General features: G+C 35.5%; 1 long non-coding RNA gene and 1 pseudogene across 1 annotated transcript in view; both read right to left on the bottom strand.

Moving 5' to 3' along the window:
• The window catches only part of LOC146730211 (uncharacterized), a 79,897-nt gene that overhangs the window by 9,058 nt on the left and 44,995 nt on the right, over positions 1-25,844 (bottom strand). The gene's annotated exons all lie outside the window — the stretch shown is intronic.
• The window catches only part of LOC102806629 (disheveled-associated activator of morphogenesis 1-like), a 34,712-nt pseudogene continuing 21,530 nt past the window's right edge, over positions 12,663-25,844 (bottom strand).

Below are 25,844 nucleotides of genomic sequence, written 5' to 3'. Positions count from 1 at the left end.
TAAAGTGAGACTGTGATTAACTTATACTTGATAAAAAGGTGTAGCTTCACACGTGACTGGCCTCTGTAGTGAACTGTCTACATAAAGTGAGACTGTGATTAACTTATACTTGATAAAAAGTTGTAGCTTCACATGTGACCAGCCTCTGTAGTGAACTGTCTACATAAAGTGAGACTGTGATTAACTTATACTTGATAAAAAGGTGTAGCTTCACACGTGACCAGCCTCTGTAGTGAACTGTCTACATAAAGTGAGACTGAGTTTTGTAAAGTCGTGAGCTATAACTAATTCTGTGTAATCGTGAACAAATCTATTATTCGGGTTACCTCTCAGCTCTGACTTTAAATGTCTGAAACATAGTTCACATACATTAAACTGATGGTTATAGGGTGGTTGAAATAATAATTAGCTCTGACTTTAAATGTCTGAAACATAGTTCACATACATTAAACTGATGGTTATAGGGTGGTTGAAATAATAATCAGCTCTGACTTTAAATGTCTGAAACATAGTTCACATACATTAAACTGAGGGTTATAGGGTGGTTGAAATAATAATCAGCTCTGACTTTAAATGTCTGAAACATAGTTCACATACATTAAACTGAGGGTTATAGGGTGGTTGAAATAATAATCAGCTCTGACTTTAAATGTCTGAAACATAGTTCACATACATTAAACTGAGGGTTATAGGGTGGTTGAAATAATAATCAGCTCTGACTTTAAATGTCTGAAACATAGTTCACATACATTAAACTGATGGTTATAGGGTGGTTGAAATAATAATTAGCTCTGACTTTAAATGTCTGAAACATAGTTCACATACATTAAACTGAGGGTTATAGGGTGGTTGAAATAATAATCAGCTCTGACTTTAAATGTCTGAAACATAGTTCACATACATTAAACTGAGGGTTATAGGGTGGTTGAAATAATAATCAGCTCTGACTTTAAATGTCTGAAACATAGTTCACATACATTAAACTGAGGGTTATAGGGTGGTTGAAATAATAATCAGCTCTGACTTTAAATGTCTGAAACATAGTTCACATACATTAAACTGAGGGTTATAGGGTGGTTGAAATAATAATTAGCTCTGACTTTAAATGTCTGAAACATAGTTCAAATACATTAAACTGAGGATTATAGGGTGGTTGAAATAATAATCTAACGCCTTGGTGGCTCAATAAATCCGAAATAGACAATTCCACCATAAAACGAACTATATAAATCCCAGATCCATTTCAGTACCGGATGATTAAATTTACATATAATCTGGTTGAACATTGGTTCATAAGTATGTCAGGCAACGGTTTTGTTGTGGTTATTCTCAGACAATTACCGAATACGATAGTGTGACGTCACAATAGTGGTTTAAGTATGTAATAATTCAGAGTGAACTCCATTACTCCTATTTGACTTGCAATATGTCAGCCACACTGAAAATATTAGCCAATCAGGTTAACATATTCTGTTGATATAAATCTAGACACATGTTTTGAGCTTTCTTTAATTGTTCACATATTTACATATTAAATATAGGGCTGGTTGAGTTTAAACCTACACAAGGGAGTTTTGTACCCTAACTTATAAATTTGCTATTTTGTATAATTTTCCATAAATATACAAAGGTCACAAGAATTTATATCTCAATAATGCCCCACATTAGCAAAGTTAGATCGTGCAGTGCTGTATTTACCATGTTATTTATATCTCAATAATGCCCCACATTAACAAAGTTAGATCATGCAGTGCTGTATTTACCATGCTATTTATATCTCAATAATGCCCCACATTAACAAAGTTAGATCATGCAGTGCTGTATTTACCATGTTATTTATATCACAATAATGCCCCACATTAACAAAGTTAGATCATGCAGTGCTGTATTTACCATGCTATTTATATCTCAATAATGCCCCACATTAACAAAGTTAGATCATGCAGTGCTGTATTTACCATGTTATTTATATCTCAATAATGCCCCACATTAACAAAGTTAGATCATGCAGTGCTGTATTTACCATGCTATTTATATCTCAATAATGCCCCACATTAACAAAGTTAGATCATGCAGTGCTGTATTTACCATGCTATTTATATCTCAATAATGCCCCACATTAACAAAGTTAGATCATGCAGTGCTGTATTTACCATGCTATTTATATCTCAATAATGCCCCACATTAACAAAGTTAGATTATGCAGTGCTGTATTTATCATGTTATTTATATCTCAATAATGCCCCACATTAACAAAGTCAGATCATGCAGTGCTGTATTTACCATGTTATTTATATCTCAATAATGCCCCACATTAACAAAGTTAGATCTTGCAGTGCTGTATTTACCATGTTATTTATATCTTAATAATGCCCCACATTAACAAAGTTAGATCATGCAGTGCTGTATTGACCATGTTATTTATATCTCAATAATGCCCCATATTAACAAAGTTAGATCATGCAGTGCTGTATTTACCATGTTATTTATATCTCAATAATGCCCCACATTAACAAAGTTAGATCATGCAGTGCTGTATTTACCATGTTATTTATATCTCAATAATGCCCCACATTAACAAAGTTAGATCATGCAGTGCTGTATTTACCATGTTATTTATATCTCAATAATGCCCCACATTAACAAAGTTAGATCATGCAGTGCTGTATTTACCATGTTATTTATATCTCAATAATGCCCCACATTAAGATAGATCATGCAGTGCTGTATTCACCATGTTATTTATATCTCAATAATGCCCCACATTAACAAAGTTAGATCATGCAGTGCTGTATTTACCACGTTATTTATATCTCAATAATGCCCCACATTAACAAAGTTAGATCATGCAGTGCTGTATTGACCATGTTATTTATATCTCAATAATGCCCCATATTAACAAAGTTAGATCATGCAGTGCTGTATTTACCATGTTATTTATATCTCAATAATGCCCCACATTAACAAAGTTAGATCATGCAGTGCTGTATTTACCACGTTATTTATATCTCAATAATGCCCCACATTAACAAAGTTAGATCATGCAGTGCTGTATTTACCATGTTATTTATATCTCAATAATGCCCCATATTAACAAAGTTAGATTATGCAGTGCTGTATTTACCATGTTATTTATATCTCAATAATGCCCCACATTAACAAAGTTAGATCATGCAGTGCTGTATTTACCATGTTATTTATATCTCAATAATGCCCCACATTAACAAAGTTAGATCATGCAGTGCTGTATTTACCATGTTATTTATATCTCAATAATGCCCCACATTAACAAAGTTAGATCATGCAGTGCTGTATTTACCATGTTATTTATATCTCAATAATGCCCAACATTAACAAAGTTAGATCATGCAGTGCTGTATTTACCATGTCTCGGCACCTGCCGAGATCCCTGATGTGAATGCCACTATTGAATTTATTTCGTTTAGTAGTTTTCCTGTCCTTTGAATTTATGTACTAACCAAATTTTTCCATTCTGAGGTATTGTACACGCTTCAATAACGTTAACGTTATCCAGGAACCACTTAGGACCGACTTGGCTTGTGCCGAAATCACGCCCTCATTCGTCGATCTGTTATTTGGCCAAAACATGAAAAAAAAAATGATACGCATATGATAATTGCTATACTGAAATGATATCCATTTGTTGTTATGGTATTTATTATGAGTCATCGTGCACATAAACGGCAAAGAAGATTGGAAAAACAATTATTTGTTCACGGCAATGTAGCATTTCAAGAAAATAACGGTTGCAGCAGCACATAAATATGCAATGTTGACATGGTCTGCACTCATTTCATTCATTACTATAGCAACCGACCATATATAGCTGCACTCCCCTTCATCGTCTTGTCATACCAGTATGAATCAGTGTATGTTCTCTTAAATTTACCACCGAGGGCGTGATATCGGCTCATGCTGAGTGTTCAGGCAGCAAATCTCAGTAGGTGCCAAGTTTTGGCACCAAGCATCCATCGGGACCGAGATCTATTTTTTTTTGGAACGTGCCGACTCAGTCCCAATCGTTCACACACAAGTTTCGGCACGTGCCGACTCGGTACCAAGTCTCGGCACCTGCCGAGATCCCTAATGTGTATGCCATTATTGAATTTATTTCGTTTAGTAGTTTTCCTGTCCTTTGAATTTATGTAACCAAATTTTTCCTTTCTGAGGTATTATACAGGCTTCAATAAACTTAAAGCCGATTAGTGTTATTTGCTCTATGTCAAATGTGTATTCAAAATAGTAGTTTAAAAGTGTTGATAGATTGTCATGGACATTACCAATACCATAAACAATTATTGTAACTTTTTTTTGTTATCAAATGTCAGGAGACAGATACAACTCCTCTTCTCATTTGTGTTTTCACTCTCAAACTCTTCTGACATTGTATTGCTATAGTATGTTAAAGGGAATTAAAGGCCACTTTGGGGGAGCATAATTTAATAGTAAACACACATTTATAAAAAAAAAACTTGCTTATTTATTGCATAATTTCTCAGTATATTACAAATGTGTAGTAAATTACAAAGGTAACAAAGACCTTAAATAATGGTTGCCTTGGTTACCAATCTTGGTACATGATGGTTTATACATGATAGTACACATGATATATTTTCTTTACCCGGTATGTTCAGATACAAAATGGCTGCCATATTTGACCCCAAAATAGAATAAAAACATACATTTTATATGTGTAGATTATCTTAAAGTTGTGCTGGTCAGTTGCATGTTAAATTGTCTGACAGTTCAAGTCATTAGTTCAGTGAAGAACTGCACTCAAAAAGAAGCATATAAATTTATTAAGGCTATTACTATAATTTTTTGTAGACCTAATAAAAACAACATAGAGTAACTATGACAACTTAGAATTTAGTTATTACAAAAAATAATTCATCTTGATATAGTCAGCAGGAATATGCAGTCACAGGTCAGACAGATAATTCATGATTCTAGCTTTAGTTTGGTTCTCATAATATTAATAATTAAATTTGAATAAATAAGCAATAACATGGTTTTTCATCAATAAAATCAGAAAATGAAGTTAAACAAAATATAATTCATGACATCCATTTGTGAAAATGAGTAGCAAATATTTCATAAATATTTAACTCTTCTGAAATCACTGACATACTGACTTATAAACGTTCATGGGAACTCATCTATAAAATTGTCTTTCTGATGAGAAATAACATATTTCACATTCAGTCTAGGGAGGACATCGAGTTTTTATGGTTTATTTTGGATCATGCTGGCATTCAAAACCTGCCTTCACTTCGAGCAGTTATGAAGTTTAACCAACTTGGCGACGACACCCTGAAACCAAAACAGGTAAGATAGTATTATTTTCAGACAGAATTGGTAAGATATAATCATGCCACATCTAGATTATGTACATTACATACATTAACAACAAGCAATCTTATCATGGGTACTTTATGATAACCGAGGCTTTCCCTTCAAAATGTGTATCTGCAGGGAAAAATATGTTGTACTATATTTAGGCAGAGGGTTCATCGAACCCGCCTATTCACATAGTTCATACCCACCATAGACTTCGGTCAGTCAAAATAACTATTTTGAACTGTAGGCATTAATCAGCGATTCTACCAATGACGGAGAGATAGAATCTAGGTCAGGGGAAGCCCCGTGACCACAAGATTCTTTTTCCTTACGTCACAAACCACGTGACCAAGCCCATATGGCGGCGCCATCAGGGCTGGATATCCACTCTGGTTCTTTTCTCTCCGCATCAAGGACTTAGACCAACGCTACGGAAAGAGTGGGGTGGTTGGTAGGGGACTCAGAATCTATGGTTGGTATGAACTATGTGAATAGGCGGGTTCAGAGAACCCTCTGCCTAAATTCACTACTTTCAATTACCCACCATAGACTCCGGTCAGTCAAAATGACTATTTTGAACTGTAGACAGAGTCAGACGCCGATAGGTGGCGGGTTTTCCGAGCAAACAGAAAATGATGAAAGTCTTTTCCCAGTCCGGGATGAAACAAACTACAATAAACTCAACACCTTAGTTAAGACCCAAAAAGGGTGGTGTCTTACCTTGCCTGTGCTGTCCCCTGAACAAGAAGCCAAAATGCTGCTACAGTGACAGGGTTCGGTGTGCCCGAGAAAGCTAGACCCCAACCCAATTCTGGGGGTAGTAAGCTTTCGAAGTAAAGACCGAAACAGTTCTGCATGAGGGCATAGGCCGCAAAGCGGGACCTGGGAGCTTCCAGGGAGTGCTGATGGTACAGAAATCTGTCCGCAAAAAATGCCGAGACTGACTTATTGCCTATGCGCAGAGGCCCCTGTGGTCGTTCGGGCTGGGTCAGCAAACCAAGACTGACCCACTATGACAGGACCCAACCTAAAGAAACCCTTCTCAATGGATTCGGTGTCTCTTAGGTGGTAGTTGATCAAGACGTTCTGCGTTCTCCAGAAGCCTGCCCTTCATGCGTGCTCTAGAGGGGGGGGCTCCTGACGCTAGCACTAGTGAGTTAGCAATCGCACAGACCTCAAGCGCTGGTACTTTGTGTCTCTGCAAGCTCTATGTCGAGGCAGTTAATGTATTATAGACCTCTAATACAGTTGCAGTAAATCACCTGGTTATGGAAGTTGGGGAGGCCGGCCTATCCTGCCTGCCTGGGCCATAACACAAAGATATGTGCCTGGCACCCCATCCTGAATCCTTAGTACGGTTTGGTAGCAACTCAGTGCTCGAACTGGGCAGAGAAGCAATTCCTCCTGACCCTCCGGGCAGACAAAATTTGACAGCCGGGGGATGACGATTTGGTGAGGATCGTGTCCTGGGATTTGGTTCTAGGCGAGAAACCTGATTCGTGTCTTTAGCACAACTTGATTGTCCATAATGGTGGTACATCATCCGATGCATTATGGGTCGGTCAATCCAACCCAACCGACCCTAAGTCAAAAGTCCCAACTTTAAACATTTCAAAGAAATTGAACAGATGCATTATCGGTCAATACAAACCCACCCAACCCTAGGTCAAAGGTGCCAACTATAAACATTTCACAGAAATTAAACAGATGCATTACGAGTCAAAGGTTTAAAAAATTTTACAAAAATTTAACAGATGCATTTTGGGTCAATACAAACCCAACCGACCCTAGATCAAAGATGCCAACTTTAAACATTTCACAGAAATTAAACAGATGCATTATGGGTCAATCTAAACCCAATCGACCCTAGGTCAAAGGTGCCAACTTTAAACATTTCACATAAATTAAACAGATGCATTATGGGTCAATCTAAACCCAACAGACCCTAGGACAAAAGTGACAACTTTAAACATTTCACAGATATTGAACAGATGCATTATGGGTCACTCCAAATCCACTTGACCCTAGGTCAAAGGTGCCAACTTTAAACATTTCACATAAATTAAACAGATGCATTATGGGTCAATACAAACCCAACAGACCCTAGGACAAAAGTGACAACTTTAAACATTTCACATAAATTGAGCAGATGCATTATGGGTCAAAGGTTTAAACATTTCACAGAAATTGAACAGATGCATTATGGGTCAATACAAACCCAAACAACCCTAGGTCAAAAGTGACAACTTTAAACATTTCACATAAATTGAGCAGATGCATTATGGGTCAAAGGTTTAAACATTTCACAGAAATTGAACAGATGCATTATGGGTCAATACAAACCCAACCGACCCTAGGTCAAAAGTGACAACTTTAAACATTTCACATAAATTGAGCAGATGCATTATGGGTCAAAGGTTTAAACATTTCACAGAAATTGAACAGATGCATTATGGGTCAATACAAACCCAAACAACCCTAGGTCAAAGGTGCCAACTTCAAACATTTCACAGAAATTGAACAGATGCATTATGGGTCAATACAAACCCAACCGACCCTAGGTCAAAAGTGACAACTTTAAACATTTCACATAAATTGAGCAGATGCATTATGGGTCAAAGGTTTAAACATTTCACAGAAATTGAATAGATGCATTATGGGTCACTCCAAACCCACCTGAAGTTATTCCTAAAATGCCCCCCCCCTATAATTCCAAATGAATGAATGAAATTTATTTCACCGAAAAAAAAAAAAAAACAACAACGGTAAAGGTAGAAGTTGCACAGGCAGTAAATACATATAAATAAATAAATAAATAATTAAATAAATAAATAAATAAATAAATAAACAAATAAATAAACAAATAAATAAATAACGATTTCTACTTAGATAACTTTTCTTTTTTTTGGTGGGGATTACAGATATAGTTCATCAGAACTAGTCCGTAACCCCCTGTATATATAATTTCATAGTTTAATCACACAAATCTCCAAATAAAGAAAGAAAGAGAAAAAATATTACAAATCAAATTTTTAAGAGATAGTTTTTTTAATTTTGCTTTGAATATATGTCTCTTAGTGATGGTTTTAAATGCATCAGGCAAAGAGTTCCAATGTTTTGTTGCAGAGTATTTAAGACTGTGTTGGTTGAGTGTAAGATTCAGCTTTGGAGTATAGTTGTTCAAGCTACATGTTAAACGGGTTTGATAATTATGGGACAAAGGATCCAAATAGTTGTAAATATCATGTACAAAATATTTATTGCTGAGATCAAAGACAAATAAACTGGTTTGTAACTTGCAGAGTGAAAAAATGTCTAGTATTCTTAGTTTTTTGAAAAGAGGAGCAGCATGGGAATACGAATCAAAGAAAGTGATGAGGCGTACTATTTTTTTCTGTAAGAGATATATTGGTTGCAGTAGAGTAGCATATGTATTACCCCAGATTTCCAGGCAATATGTAATGTGTGGTAGAATTAAGGAATTGTATAAGAGAATTAGGATATTCCTAGGTACAAAATGACGTAGTTGTGAAATTAATCCAGTTTTTGGTGCGATAACTTCGCAAATTTTATCAATGTGGGCTTTCCATGACATATTCTGGTCAATGGAGACGCCAAGGTAATTGACAACATATACGCCCTTTATCAGTGAGCCGTTAATTTCCAGGCTGCCCTCAGTAGTGACCGATCGTTGTGGTGTTTTAATTATCATGTAATTTGTTTTTTTCAGAATTAATAGTAAGTTTGTTAGCACTGCACCATTCACGAACCCTTTGAAAATCATTATCAATTTCTGAGAGATTGATTTTATTGTTTTGAATAAATTTAAATAGGTTAGTATCATCTGCAAAGAGTCGAAAATGAAAGGAATTGGTAGAGTTGGCTATATCATTTATATATATTAAAAATAAGATTGGGCCTAGAATTGACCCTTGCGGAACCCCGCAGGTAATAGGTCGTGGCAAAGATGAAGTGTTTTCAATACATACAAATTGTTGGCAATTACAAAAGTAGTTTTTAAACCATAATAGAGGAAGACCTCTAATACCATAGTGTTCTAGTTTGCAGCACAGTATTTCATGATTAATGGTGTCAAAGGCTTTTTTGAGATCGATAAAAATACCAAAGGTGATATGGCCGAGGTCCAGTTTGTCAGCTATGTCTGACACCAAGTCAGCCAAGGCAAGTTTTGTACTGTGTTTTTTACGGAAGCCAAATTGAGTATCAATGAGTATGGATTTTTTCTCAAGATATGTAATTAATTGCTTATTAACGATTGATTCGCATACTTTGCTAAAAATAGGTAGAATAGATATTGGACGGTAGTTGTTGACATCATTTGCGGAACCTTTTTTATAAATGGGAATGACCTTCGCTATTTTAAGAGCATTAGGAAATATACCTTGGCGAATTGAACAATTGATAATGTGGGCAAGGGGGTGAGAAATGATATGGCTAGCATGCTTGACAATTTTAGGGGGGACACCATCATGTCCTACTGATTTTCCAGGATCTAGGGCAGTGATTTCATTGAATATATCGCTCTCATTCACAGGACGAAAATAAAAAGAGTCACGATAATTGCCAGTAAAGTCGCCCGGGGCAGTAATGTTATCCCAGAGTTTTGATCCGATATTGGTGAAAAAATGGTTAAACTCTTCAACAATATCTGTTGTTTCTGTCAGGATTTTTTCACAGGGCAACTGACTAAATGAATTTAAAGTACGTGGTGATGTTTTAGTTGATTTATTTAAAATATTATTTATTACTCGCCAAGTTGTGTTAGTATTGTCATGCGCGGACTTGAATTTATTTGAATAATAGCGTTTCTTTGCTGACTTGAGGAGTTTAGTCAAAAGGTTTCTATATGTTCTATATTCCGTTTGTTTTTCAAAGTTGCCAGGATTTTTTTTCATCTTGGCAAATAATTTGTGTTTGGTTTGGACTGATTTAATTATACCTTTTGACAACCATGGTTTAGATGGATGTTTTAATTTCCTTTTGTTTAATTTGACCTGCAAATGCTTACACAAAACCGTATAAAATAAGTCATAAAATGTATTATATGCATCACTAGGGTTGGAGTGATCATACACTGGCTGCCAAGATATCTCGTTCAAGTCTGCAATAAACATGGATTGGTTGTAATTAGTATAGTCATACTTCAAGACCGTATCCTCTTTTTTAAAAGCGTGCTGAAAATTTTCAAAATTACAAAAAACGGGAAAATGGTCACTAATATCTGTGTGAATAGTTCCACTTTGTATAAAATAGCCGGATGCATTCGTAAGAACGTGATCAATTGCAGTACTAGAAGTATCAGTGACCCTAGTAGGTGTGGCAATAATTTGGAAAAAAAATTGTACGAATTGAGAATTGTGTTGTAGTGAGTAACAGGTGGGAAATCAACAGACGTGTCAATGTTCACGTCGCCAAGTATAATAGAATCAATAGCCTTGGCTGACAACTGGTGTAGACCTAGCTCTAAACTGTCAAAATATTCATGATATGGGGTGTTAGGTTTACGGTACTTAACGCTTATGATAATCTTTTTGTTGTTTATGCGGGTTTCCACAAAGATCGATTCACAGTGCGTAATTTTGAATGTGTTAATACGGGTAAAAGACAAGGATTCGTGAATGTACAGTGCTACGCCTCCGCCTTTTGAAATGTCATGGTTACATGTAATTAAATTATAAGACGGTAAATTATACTGAGAGCAGTTAGAGTTTGAATTCAGCCATGTTTCGGTCAGGCCAAGAAAAAGGAAATTATGTTTTATGACGTTCAAAAAAGCAATAAGTTCGTCAAAATGTTTAGATAAAGATCTGGTCTACCCCTGAACAATGTCAACAAGAGAATTATTGTCACCTGACAATGATAATGATATGGTATGTACCGCCATATCAGACAAATATTTATGGGTTTTGGGATCAATTACACGGTATCAAAATGCCCCCCCCCCATAATTCCAAATGGTCTACCCCTGAACAATGTCAACAAGAGAATTATTGTCACCTGACAATGATAATGATATGGTATTTACCACCATATCAGACAAATATTTATGGGTTTTGGGATCAATTACACAGTATCAAAATGCACCCCCCATAATTCCAAATGGTCTACCCCTGAACAATGTCAACAAGAGAATTATTGTCACCTGACAATGATAATGATATGGTATGTACCGCCATATCAGACAAATATTTATGGGTTTTGGGATCAATTACACGGTATCAAAATGCACCCCCCCCCATAATTCCAAATGGTCTACCCCTGAACAATGTCAACAAGAGAATTATTGTCACCTGACAATGATAATGATATGGTATTTACCACCATATCAGACAAATATTTATGGGTTTTGGGATCAATTACACAGTATCAAAATGCACCCCCCATAATTCCAAATGGTCTACCCCTGAACAATGTCAACAAGAGAATTATTGTCACCTGACAATGATAATGATATGGTATGTACCGCCATATCAGACAAAAATTTATGGGTTTTGGGATCAATTACACGGTATCAAAATGCCCCCCCCCCATAATTCCAAATGGTCTACCTCTGAACAATGTCAACAAGAGAATTATTGTCACCTGACAATGATAATGATATGGTATGTACCGCCATATCAGACAAATATTTATGGGTTTTGGGATCAATTACACAGTATCAAAATGCACCCCCCCATAATTCCAAATGGTCTACCCCTGAACAATGTCAACAAGAGAATTATTGTCACCTGACAATGATAATGATATGGTATGTACCACCATATCAGACAAATATTTATGGGTTTTGGGATCAATTACACGGTATCAAAATGTCCCCCCCCCATAATTCCAAATGGTCTACCCCTGAACAATGTCAACAAGAGAATTATTGTCACCTGACAATGATAATGATATGGTATGTACCGCCATATCAGACAAATATTTATGGGTTTTGGGATCAATTACACGGTATCAAAATGCCCCCCCCCCATAATTCCAAATGGTCTACCCCTGAACAATGTCAACAAGAGAATTATTGTCACCTGACAATGATAATGATATGGTATGTACCGCCATATCAGACAAATATTTATGGGTTTTGGGATCAATTACACGGTATCAAAATGCCCCCCCCCCCATAATTCCAAATGATCTACCCCTGAACAATGTCAACAAGAGAATTATTGTCACCTGACAATGATAATGATATGGTATGTACCGCCATATCAGACAAATATTTATGGGTTTTGGGATCAACTACACGGTATCAAAATACCCCCCCCCCCATAATTCCAAATGGTCTACCCCTGAACAATGTCAATAAGAGAATTATTGTCACCTGACAATGATAATGATATGGTATGTACCACCATATCAGACAAATATTTATGGGTTTTGGGATCAATTACACGGTATCACAAGTTTGGTTGCGTGTTCCATGCATACCCCCTTCCCCTAATTGTCACAAAGTTAGTTCTAACAGTCTTGAACTAGGTAGGGCATGCTAAACAGTACAAATATTCAGGACTCACTAGGGAAATGCCAGTTGCTTCCCACATAAATGTATTTCTGAACTTATTACGTCTTGAGTCACCAGGAACAGCACACGATCAAATTTATAAGTTCATGATATTACATGTATCGAATAAAAAATGAGTAACTATGCAAGGAACAATGGAAATGGTCGTATTTACCTTTTTCTGTAACGTTTCAATAATAAAATGTAATAATGTGATACTTCTGTCTATACTTGATTTGGTATCTATTATCTTGTTTGAACTGGATACTTTAAAACCGACAGCATTGCCCCTTTGCCCGCGATTCATGTAATTCCTGACTGCTAATACTACTTCCAATAGTTTATGCAATCTTTTACTTTTGATGACTTCCTTGGATGCATGGAGCACCGCTGATGGAAAAAAAAGAAAAGTTTATGATTAAATTATTTAAGGATATCAGTGTTTAAAATTTTTCAAAATTGTGTACAAGACACCAGGGTAGGTAAGGCCAGACTTTTTTTAGTCCTTGTTTCTCGAGTTTTTATGAGTTAATTTTTTTGAGGAGGGCGAAAAATAAGTAAAATTAATTATTTTTTTCCATTAGATTTGCGTGATTCTCAAAGAATTGTAAGTGAGATCATTGATCGAAGAGAAGAAATGAAATAAATTTTTATTCCATGTATAACCTGGTTGGCAATGTTGCCAATTGGGGCACAATTTTCAGCATTAATGAGTATTTCTCGGTTTTTGACAACAGATTTTCACAGCATGTCACCACAAACAACGCACATAAAGTATAGATCTGCGCGAGACTTCAGTACTTTGATCATGATAGTCCCATAAAAATGCAACTTGGATTTGTTAGGCGGCGGGCGGAAAAAAATAAAGATAAAAATATTTTTTTTAGCAGTTTTTTGCACTCATAAGTCGGCGGGCGCGAGAAATTACGCTGAAATAAAATTTTATTTTTATTTCATTTTCGGCTCTTTTTCATTCGGCGGGTTCGCGAAACAAGGAATAATGAAAGTCTGGCCTAACTTTCAAATTTTACCAGCCGTCAGAAAGTTACCCGCCATGCATTAAAAATCATTTTTAAATACTTTTGTTATCATTTCAAGTAAGCACGACAGAAACTTGGCATTCCACTAATACACACACACAACAAACAATATCAATTTAAGCAATTTTCCCAATTTTGGTTTTCCTAATTTTTATGATAAGCTACAGAGGATAATGTTGTTAAAGTTCAAGGACAGTTCAAATTGTTTATTGAAGAATAGAATGAACAAATTTGACCAGATCAACAACATGCAAGTTTAAATTTTTATTGGCCTGACTGACTGACCCATCAAAATACCCATCTTGGGCATCCATGCAGGCAGTAATTTCAAACACTCAAGATATTTGTGTTGATAAAATTGCCTGAAAGTGATGGTGCCACTCTGTCTCAAGGAACACCAGTCTACGAGCAATTTTCCTTACAGGAATTTGTCTCTTGTGAAATTGAAGCAGACTTCCCCATGAAACTAGACATACATGTAGGACACAATTTGTGCTTTTAACAAATAATAAATGCCATAATGAGGAAAGTTTATTCTATTTAAATTAGAAACTCTACTTTGATCGATGTCAGTCCTACTTGGCAATGCTAGATTACTACCTTAAATACACATGATTGGTTATACGATAATTCAATAAACATTACACTACATTAAAAGAAGCTAACCACATGTCAACTTTGAGGCTTATATTACAGTGGAGAAACTGATCTTCAAAGGACGTGCGCTAAAAATAAATTTGCAGCAATTACACAATTATTAACTCCACAGGGGGATAACTTTAGTTCAATAGCTCAAGAGAGGTGACTCGTAATTATGCCAACTCTGGTAGACACATATCTGTCATTTTATACACACAACGACATACTGCAAAATACAGCGGGGTGCCCGCATTCAGCAAAAATGCTACATTTTTTTTTCAACAGACAGTATGGCTAATCAGACAAATACTATGATGAAGTTGATGATCACTCACCTTCAACTTTAGGTTTACATTCGGCCATTCTTTCTGCAAATTTCTTTTTATAAAACAACGCTTTCAACCGCTGCTCGTAATGTGTTATTCTGAAAAAAGGTGATGGCAATCACAATGTTATTAGAGCCAATTATACCGCAGACTTGTATAAACACATTTTACACACAATCTATATGTGGGACAACCACCACCACCACCACACTATACACCACAACCCTGTAAAAGACTGATAACATCAAATATTTCTATTTTTTAACACATTAGTTTAGAATGACTGATTTACAAAGAGCTACGTTCACAATTGCGTTTATCATGCCACAAATCTCATGAAGACAAATTTGTATGATAATATGTATGAAAATGTTCTAATGCCCATGTAATTAATATGGAACACATTATTAAAACAAATCCTTTGAATATCTTTGTCATAGACTCCAGTATACAAACTGCATAATAAGGACAGAATAAATACAAGATTTTCATAACAAGTCATTGAAAATGACACAGTCCCCGTTAAATTTTTGAAAGTTCTCTTTGTGCTCGTCATATTAAAGCGGAGGGGTTGTCGCGAGCGTGTCCTTGAAACTTGAGTTCCAAGTGGCGTATACAACAGATTGTATATTTACAATATATATCAAAACACGTATTCCGTGTAGTAGTAATATGGCCAAAAATAAAAACAGCCGTTATTCGGCCATCTTTGATCTGATTATGAAACACACTGATATGTACGATGTATGTGCCAAATATGAATGAAAATGGTACTTAAATTGAGAAAATAGTAGTCGTAAGGCCAAAAAGTCAGATGGCTGTCAATCGGCCATCCTTGACCAGATTTTGAAACAAATTGTCATGGACATGCATCCTAACATGTATAAAGTACATGTATGTATCAAATTTGAATGAAAACTGACAGAGCACGTCCAAGATACTGCATAAAAAAAAAACAAGATGCCTGCTAGTCGATCATCTTTGATCCAATTGCAAAATAAATCGTCATGGACATGTATCCTAACATGTATAATCCATGTACCAAGTTTGAATGACAACTGACAAAGCATGTCCAAAATACAACATTTTCAAAAAACAAGATGGCAGCCAGTCGGCCATTTTGAATCGAATCGCTAAACCACTGCATGTGCATATGTCCCACATAAGGAACTAGGCACATGCAAAGAATGAACGGAATCGGTCCACATGATTCTGAAATATGACTCTGGACAGACTGACGCACAGACGGACGGACACACGGACGGACGGACAGACTCAGGAACTCACAGATGGTCGGGGACATGTATCCTAACATGTATGATCTATGTACTAAATTTGAATGAAAACTGACAAAGCATGTCCAAAATACGACATTTTCAAAAAACAAGATGGCTGCCAGTCGGCCATCTTTGATCCAATTGTGAAATAAATCGTCATGGACATGTATCCTAACATGTCTAATCTATGTACCAAGTTTGAATGAAAACTGACAAAGCATGTCCAAAATACAACATTTTCAAAAAACAAAATGGCTGCCAGTCGGCCATTTTGAATCGAATCGGCAAACCACTGCATGTGCATATGTCCCACATAAAGTACTAGGCACATGCAAAGAATGAACGGAATCGGTCTAAGGGATTCTGAGATATGACTCTGGACGCACGGACGCACAGACGCACGGACGCACGGACGGAGGCCAAATTATAAGTCCCCGTTTTCGGACTTCGTCCGAACGGGGACTAAAAAGGCCGCTGTGCAACAATGAAAACTGAGACTGACGCATAATTGTACATACTTGCTTAATTCATACAGGAATCTATCTGCCCTGGCCATCTGATCAATTTCATGCTTGTGTTCTTCTAATAAGCTGACTTCTTCCGCTGTGGGTACATATTTCAGGAGCTGTGCAGACACAATAATATGTCAACTTTGTACATTACACACTACAACTCACTAAGCGGCGTGTCACTGTCAATGCGTTTAAATATTATAAACCACTAAATTTTCATTTCCCAGGAAAGTTCTGGATTTGATTATTTGGAAATGTTTGAGGGGGCTTAAAGACCCAGTGAAATGTTCCCAGACTTGTGAAAATTTGTCTTTTGTAAAATTCACAGTAATGCACATATGCGCAAATGAACACACTAGAATTACACACAAGAATTAGTTTAAATAAGCTCAAAGCAAAACTTGAAAACTAACTCACAGTATGCATTAAAGCTTATTCAATCTTAAAAATAAGTTAAACTGAAAATGATAAATCATTATAAAGATCACAAAAGTACAATACATATGAACATGCACATGGTACATTTTCAGTGTATTGTACTGGTACTAATTCTAACCTGTTCTAGCATATCTATAGGAATGTCTTCCTTCTGGTCCATCAACATCAGGACTTTTGCAATTTCATCATTTGTCATTTTCAATTTGGACAATAAGATGATGCAGTTCTGAGCTCGTCTCCCGTCAATCACTGAGAGTTCCTTAGCTTTTGGTTTGATTATCGTCATTTCGTCATCTTCCACTTTTGTCCTCTGGTACGCCGAAAACGTCTTTTAAAATTCATCAAGGTCTATCACTTTCACAGCCTGTAATATTCAATGCAAAAACATTATCACGATTCTTGGAAAGTTTGCAAGTGAAATCAGGGATGTGCCACAACCATACAAAAACGATGGTCATCAGTATTTTGAGACCAGGAAGTAGAAATGAATTGACCAAATCCTTGTAGTAATACAGATAATTGGTTACATTAGTATAATATAAAGTTGAATATACAATTGATTACGGTTGACTTTGAAGTTGTAACTAACTGGATGGATTGTTACTGTTGATGCACAATTTTGTGTATAATAATGATAAAACATAGAGTTGAGAAAATTTCGTTCCCATAATCAAGACAATTATATTTTACGATGTCACGATGGCATATATGAAAGTGGTTAGAATACATACCTTAGACTCGTCGAGGTCTTGCCATAATGTGCCGACTGCATCTCTTTCTGGCATTTTAGACCAATTGAAAGACTTCAGCGCAGTAACGGGTTTAGGTAGATCTTTTCTTCTTTGTGGAAAGGCATTATTCATCGAGCTGCTATATAACGGAGGGCCACCCGGAGGAGGTGGAGCTCCTGTAAGAGACACAGCAAAAAGCACAATTAAGTTGATTGTACAAAGTTTGAGTAAAACATGAAAGTATTATATGCATTGTAACTTGTCATTGCTTCATTAAAATTGACAGCTCAAAAGATTTACAAAGTTTATACATCAAAATCTAATACACGAGTCAAAATATTCTATATATGCTAATTAGGATGTCCCGCCAACAAACAAACCCAATACGTGTCAACTCAAAATAAACTAAAATGTCAGGGGTTAAACTGTGTAAAATTATTTTTGGTTTCGACAAATTATGGATCAACTGTCATACAAGTTCAATAATAATTTACAAATTTACACATTTAATTTACAAATTTAATTTAAAAATTACGAAAGTTCATAGTTGTTTAAAAAGACTTCTCAGATCTTTATTTGTACGTTCATTGCCATCATTGTCAAAGTCAAAACCCTCAAAGTCCAAGTCGGTGTCACTGTTGCAATCGAACAAAATTACGTCCTAAAGTTCGTTGGGGGTGGGCGTTAGCCCAGGCATAAGCTCTTACCCGAATAAATACAGTAGTTCTGAAAGAGAAACACTACATGAAACTTACCTGGTGGTGGCGGAGGTGGTGGTGCCGCACCAAAAGATGGTAGTGGTGGCGGGGGCGGAGGTGGAGGTAATCCTGTTTGCAGCAGTATTGGTCCAGGTCCAGGTGGTGGTGGAGGGGAGCAGGTTGAAATGTGGGAGGAGGTGGTATTCCACTTTGTATTCCCACACTGCTTTCTGGTAGAGGACCACCTTGGCTAGCCTAATTAGCAATTGCAAACAACACAAGTTATTCATATGAGCCAAATAAACAAAACAAAAACATTATTAACATTACATTAAAATTAATGAGAGATCAAAGCACCCATTTCTCCACTGCTCCAATGCATATATTACACAATCTGCTCCAACGCTTGAAATTACAAAATGTATTTTGTCAACATATTAAGTCATTCTAATCGATCAAGTAGAAAATAAACGTACAATCGAAGGAATAACTTCAAAAGCAAAGATGGTGTTTCATTCTCATCTAAACATTCCACGTTCCATGCACTTTTTAACATTCTGTGGCTACTTCATTTCTATTATTAGTATTAAATCTACGCATTTGTATAACATAATGTCATTTCTAAACTTCAATTAGTAAAACATGTACATTCTGGTTATGTACAAACAAAGTTGTGAATGAATAAATAAATAAAACGTGCAGCATGACACGCGTTTGGGGAGGTCACTTACCGCAACTCTGACATTAGTAAGCTCATTAGATAACAAATCATTCTGATGCTTAGCATCTATTAATGCAGAGGTCTCTCTTTCTAAATTAGCTTTCATTTTATTTGGCGTTCAAAGCATTAACAACCCAACATAACAGTAAGAATGACAAAATCAGTATTTGCTAAAATTGAACACTGAGTTTTGAACAGGATTTGGTTGGCATGCAGATATTAGAGTAAATCACATGCATTAACAACCCAACATAACAGTAAGAATGACAAAATCAGTATTTGTTAAAATTGAACACTGAGTTTTGAACAGGATTTGGTTGGCATGCAGATATTAGAGTAAATCACATGTATTAACAACCAAACATAACAGTAAGAATGACAAAATCAGTATTTGTTAAAATTGAACACTGAGTTTTGAACAGGATTTGGTTGGCATGCAGATATTAGAGTAAATCACATGTATTAACAACCAAACATAACAGTAAGAATGACAAAATCAGTATTTGTTAAAATTGAACACTGAGTTTTGAACAGGATTTGGTTGGCATGCAGATATTAGAGTAAATCACATGCATTAACAACCCAACATAACAGTAAGAATGACAAAATCAGTATTTACTAAAATTGAACACTGAGTTTTGAACAGGATTTGGTTGGCATGCAGATATTAGAGTAAATCACATGTATTAACAACCAAACATAACAGTAAGAATGACAAAATCAGTATTTGTTAAAATTGAACACTGAGTTTTGAACAGGATTTGGTTGGCATGCAGATATTAGAGTAAATCACATGCATTAACAACCCAACATAACAGTAAGAATGACAAAATCAGTATTTGTTAAAATTGAACACTGAGTTTTGAACAGGATTTGGTTGGCATGCAGATATTAGAGTAAATCACATGCATTAACAACCCAACATAACAGTAAGAATGACAAAATCAGTATTTGTTAAAATTGAACACTGAGTTTTGAACAGGATTTGGTTGGCATGCAGATATTAGAGTAAATCACATGTATTAACAACCAAACATAACAGTAAGAATGACAAAATCAGTATTTACTAAAATTGAACACTGAGTTTTGAACAGGATTTGGTTGGCATGCAGATATTAGAGTAAATCACATGCATTAACAACCCAACATAACAGTAAGAATGGCAAAATCAGTATTTGCTAAAATTGAACACTGAGTTTTGAACAGGATTTGGTTGGCATGCAGATATTAGAGTAAATCACATGTATTAACAACCCAACATAACAGTAAGAATGACAAAATCAGTATTTGTTAAAATTGAACACTGAGTTTTGAACAGGATTTGGTTGGCATGCAGATATTAGAGTAAATCACATGCATTAACAACCCAACATAACAGTAAGAATGTCAAAATCAGTATTTGCTAAAATTGAACACTGAGTTTTGAACAGGATTTGGTTGGCATGCAGATATTAGAGTAAATCACATGTATTAACAACCCAACATAACAGTAAGAATGACAAAATCAGTATTTGTTAAAATTGAACACTGAGTTTTGAACAGGATTTGGTTGGCATGCAGATATTAGAGTAAATCACATGCATTAACAACCCAACATAACAGTAAGAATGTCAAAATCAGTATTTGCTAAAATTGAACACTGAGTTTTGAACAGGATTTGGTTGGCATGCAGATATTAGAGTAAATCACATGTATTAACAACCCAACATAACAGTAAGTATGACAAAATCAGTATTTGTTAAAATTGAACACTGAGTTTTGAACAGGATTTGGTTGGCATGCAGATATTAGAGTAAATCACATGCATTAACAACCCAACATAACAGTAAGAATGGCAAAATCAGTATTTGCTAAAATTGAACACTGAGTTTTGAACAGGATTTGGTTGGCATGCAGATATTAGAGTAAATCACATGCATTAACAACCCAACATAACAGTAAGAATGACAAAATCAGTATTTGTTAAAATTGAACACTGAGTTTTGAACAGGATTTTGTTGGCATGCAGATATTAGAGTAAATCACATGTATTAACAACCCAACATAACAGTAAGTATGACAAAATCAGTATTTGTTAAAATTGAACACTGAGTTTTGAACAGGATTTGGTTGGCATGCAGATATTAGAGTAAATCACATGTATTAACAACCCAACATAACAGTAAGTATGACAAAATCAGTATTTGTTAAAATTGAACACTGAGTTTTGAACAGGATTTGGTTGGCATGCAGATATTAGAGTAAATCACATGCATTAACAACCCAACATAACAGTAAGAATGGCAAAATCAGTATTTGTTAAAATTGAACACTGAGTTTTGAACAGGATTTGGTTGGCATGCAGATATTAGAGTAAATCACATGCATTAACAACCCAACATAACAGTAAGAATGACAAAATCAGTATTTGCTAAAATTGAACACTGAGTTTTGAACAGGATTTGGTTGGCATGCAGATATTAGAGTAAATCACATGTATTAACAACCAAACATAACAGTAAGAATGACAAAATCAGTATTTACTAAAATTGAACACTGAGTTTTGAACAGGATTTGGTTGGCATGCAGATATTAGAGTAAATCACATGTATTAACAACCCAACATAACAGTAAGTATGACAAAATCAGTATTTGTTAAAATTGAACACTGAGTTTTGAACAGGATTTGGTTGGCATGCAGATATTAGAGTAAATCACATGTATTAACAACCCAACATAACAGTAAGAATGACAAAATCAGTATTTGTTAAAATTGAACACTGAGTTTTGAACAGGATTTGGTTGGCATGCAGATATTAGAGTAAATCACATGTATTAACAACCCAACATAACAGTAAGAATGACAAAATCAGTATTTACTAAAATTGAACACTGAGTTTTGAACAAGATTTGGTTGGCATGCAGATATTAGAGTAAATCACATGCATTAACAACCCAACATAACAGTAAGAATGGCAAAATCAGTATTTGCTAAAATTGAACACTGAGTTTTGAACAGGATTTGGTTGGCATGCAGATATTAGAGTAAATCACATGCATTAACAACCCAACATAACAGTAAGAATGGCAAAATCAGTATTTGCTAAAATTGAACACTGAGTTTTGAACAGGATTTGGTTGGCATGCAGATATTAGAGTAAATCACATGCATTAACAACCCAACATAACAGTAAGAATGACAAAATTAGTATTTGCTAAAATTGAACACTGAGTTTTGAACAGGATTTGGTTGGCATGCAGATATTAGAGTAAATCACATGCATTAACAACCCAACAAAACAGTAAAAATGACAAAATCAGTATTTGCTAAAATTGAACACTGAGTTTTGAACAGGATTTGGTTGGCATGCAGATATTAGAGTAAATCACATGCATTAACAACCCAACATAACAGTAAGAATGACAAAATCAGTATTTGTTAAAATTGAACACTGAGTTTTGAACAGGATTTGGTTGGCATGCAGATATTAGAGTAAATCACATGCATTAACAACCCAACATAACAGTAAGTATGGCAAAATCAGTATTTGCTAAAATTGAACACTGAGTTTTGAACAGGATTTGGTTGGCATGCAGATATTAGAGTAAATCACATGCATTAACAACCCAACATAACAGTAAGAATGGCAAAATCAGTATTTGCTAAAATTGAACACTGAGTTTTGAACAGGATTTGGTTGGCATGCAGATATTAGAGTAAATCACATGCATTAACAACCCAACATAACAGTAAGAATGGCAAAATCAGTATTTGCTAAAATTGAACACTGAGTTTTGAACAGGATTTTGTTGGCATGCAGATATTAGAGTAAATCACATGCATTAACAACCCAACATAACAGTAAGAATGGCAAAATCAGTATTTGCTAAAATTGAACACTGAGTTTTGAACAGGATTTGGTTGGCATGCAGATATTAGAGTAAATCACATGCATTAACAACCCAACATAACAGTAAGAATGGCAAAATCAGTATTTGCTAAAATTGAACACTGAGTTTTGAACAGGATTTGGTTGGCATGCAGATATTAGAGTAAAACACATGTACAATGAGGGGTAAGTAATGGTGTGTTGTTTGTTGTGGGTATAATTTGGGCTTACCTCCTAGATAGACAGGAAACAGGGTAGAATTGGACAGGAACATACAAGGTAGAGAACACAATACAAATTGAAATAGTAGAAAAGATAGAAAAAAAGAAACAGAATATAAAGGTAAGTGGGTAAGTTATTATTTTATTTTTCTAATAAAAGAAATATAATTAAGTGATGAAATCATGAATTGAATGGTCTGATGTACTGAATATGTGTTGTTGTTGTTTTTAAAATCCATCACATTGCCAGACAGTCACTAGAAACGAATTTGTTCTGGCTGTCATGATTACCTGACACGAGATCACCATACATGTTTTGATTTTTTGACAGTATTTCACTGCTACAGTTGACATGAAATGAAAAAGCTGCATTTTACATTATTGAAATGTCATAGCAACGACTCCGATGGCATGATTCAAATAAAAATAGCATCTCAAGCAGAAGCGCACACAAAAACGAAAAATTGCATTTATTGTATGCTGGATCATCAAAATATAACTTATTTTGATTGTAGACACACCTCAGTCATTTACGTAGATACACACACTACTAATAGAGTAGAATAACGCAAACCCGGAGGATCAATGTGCCCATAATCACGTATGCTGGATCATCAAAACATAACTTATTTTGATTGTAGACACACCTCAGTCATTTACGTAGATGCACACACTAATAATAGAGTAGAATAACGCAAACCCGGAGGATCAATGTGCCCATAATCACGTATGCTGGATCATCAAAACATAACTTATTTTGATTGTAGACACACCTCAGTCATTTACGTAGATGCACACACTACTAATAGAGTAGAATAACGCAAACCCAGAGGATCAATGTGCCCATAATCACGTATGCTGGATCATCAAAACATAACTTATTTTGATTGTAGACACACCTCAGTCATTTACGTAGATGCACACACTACTAATAGAGTAGAATAACGCAAACCCAGAGGATCAATGTGCCCATAATCACGTATGCTGGATCATCAAAACATAACTTATTTTGATTGTAGACACACCTCAGTCATTTACGTAGATGCACACACTAATAATAAAGTAGAATAACGCAAACCCGGAGGATCAATGTGCCCATAATCACGTATGCTGGATCATCAAAACATAACTTATTTTGATTGTAGACACACCTCAGTCATTTACATAGATACACACACTAATAATAGAGTAGAATAACGCAAACCCGGAGGATCAATGTGTCCATAATCACGTATGCTGGATCATCAAAACATAACTTATTTTGATTGTAGACACACCTCAGTCATTTACGTAGATACACACACTAATAATAGAGTAGAATAACGCAAACCCGGAAGATCAATGTGTCCATAATCACGTATGCTGGATCATCAAAACATAACTTATTTTGATTGTAGACACACCTCAGTCATTTACGTAGATGCACACACTAATAATAGAGTAGAATAACGCAAACCCGGAGGATCAATGTGTCCATAATCACGTATGCTGGATCATCAAAACATAACTTATTTTGATTGTAGACACACCTCAGTCATTTACATAGATGCACACACTAATAATAGAGTAGAATAACGCAAACCCGGAGGATCAATGTGTCCATAATCACGTATGCTGGATCATCAAAACATAACTTATTTTGATTGTAGACACACCTCAGTCATTTACGTAGATGCACACACTAATAATAGAGTAGAATAACGCAAACCCGGAGGATCAATGTGTCCATAATCACGTATGCTGGATCATCAAAACATAACTTATTTTGATTGTAGACACACCTCAGTCATTTACGTAGATGCACACACTAATAATAGAGTAGAATAACGCAAACCCGGAGGATCAATGTGCCCATAATCACGTATGCTGGATCATCAAAACATAACTTATTTTGATTGTAGACACACCTCAGTCATTTACATAGATACACACACTAATAATAGAGTAGAATAACGCAAACCCGGAGGATCAATGTGTCCATAATCACGTATGCTGGATCATCAAAACATAACTTATTTTGATTGTAGACACACCTCAGTCATTTACGTAGATGCACACACTAATAATAGAGTAGAATAACGCAAACCCGGAGGATCAATGTGTCCATAATCACGTATGCTGGATCATCAAAACATAACTTATTTTGATTGTAGACACACCTCAGTCATTTACGTAGATACACACACTAATAATAGAGTAGAATAACGCAAACCCGGAGGATCAATGTGCCCATAATCATGTATGCTGGATCATCAAAACATAACTTATTTTGATTGTAGACACACCTCAGTCATTTACGTAGATGCACACACTAATAATAGAGTAGAATAATGCAAACCCGGAGGATCAATGTGCCCATAATCATGTATGCTGGATCATCAAAACATAACTTATTTTGATTGTAGACACACCTCAGTCATTTACGTAGATACACACACTAATAATAGAGTAGAATAACGCAAACCCGGAGGATCAATGTGCCCATAATCATG

The sequence above is a fragment of the Saccoglossus kowalevskii genome, chromosome 20, assembly GCF_978046115.1.
Source record: "Saccoglossus kowalevskii chromosome 20, keSacKowa6.1, whole genome shotgun sequence".
NCBI lineage: Eukaryota > Metazoa > Hemichordata > Enteropneusta > Harrimaniidae > Saccoglossus > Saccoglossus kowalevskii.
This window is presented reverse-complemented; position numbering and strand designations above follow the sequence as displayed.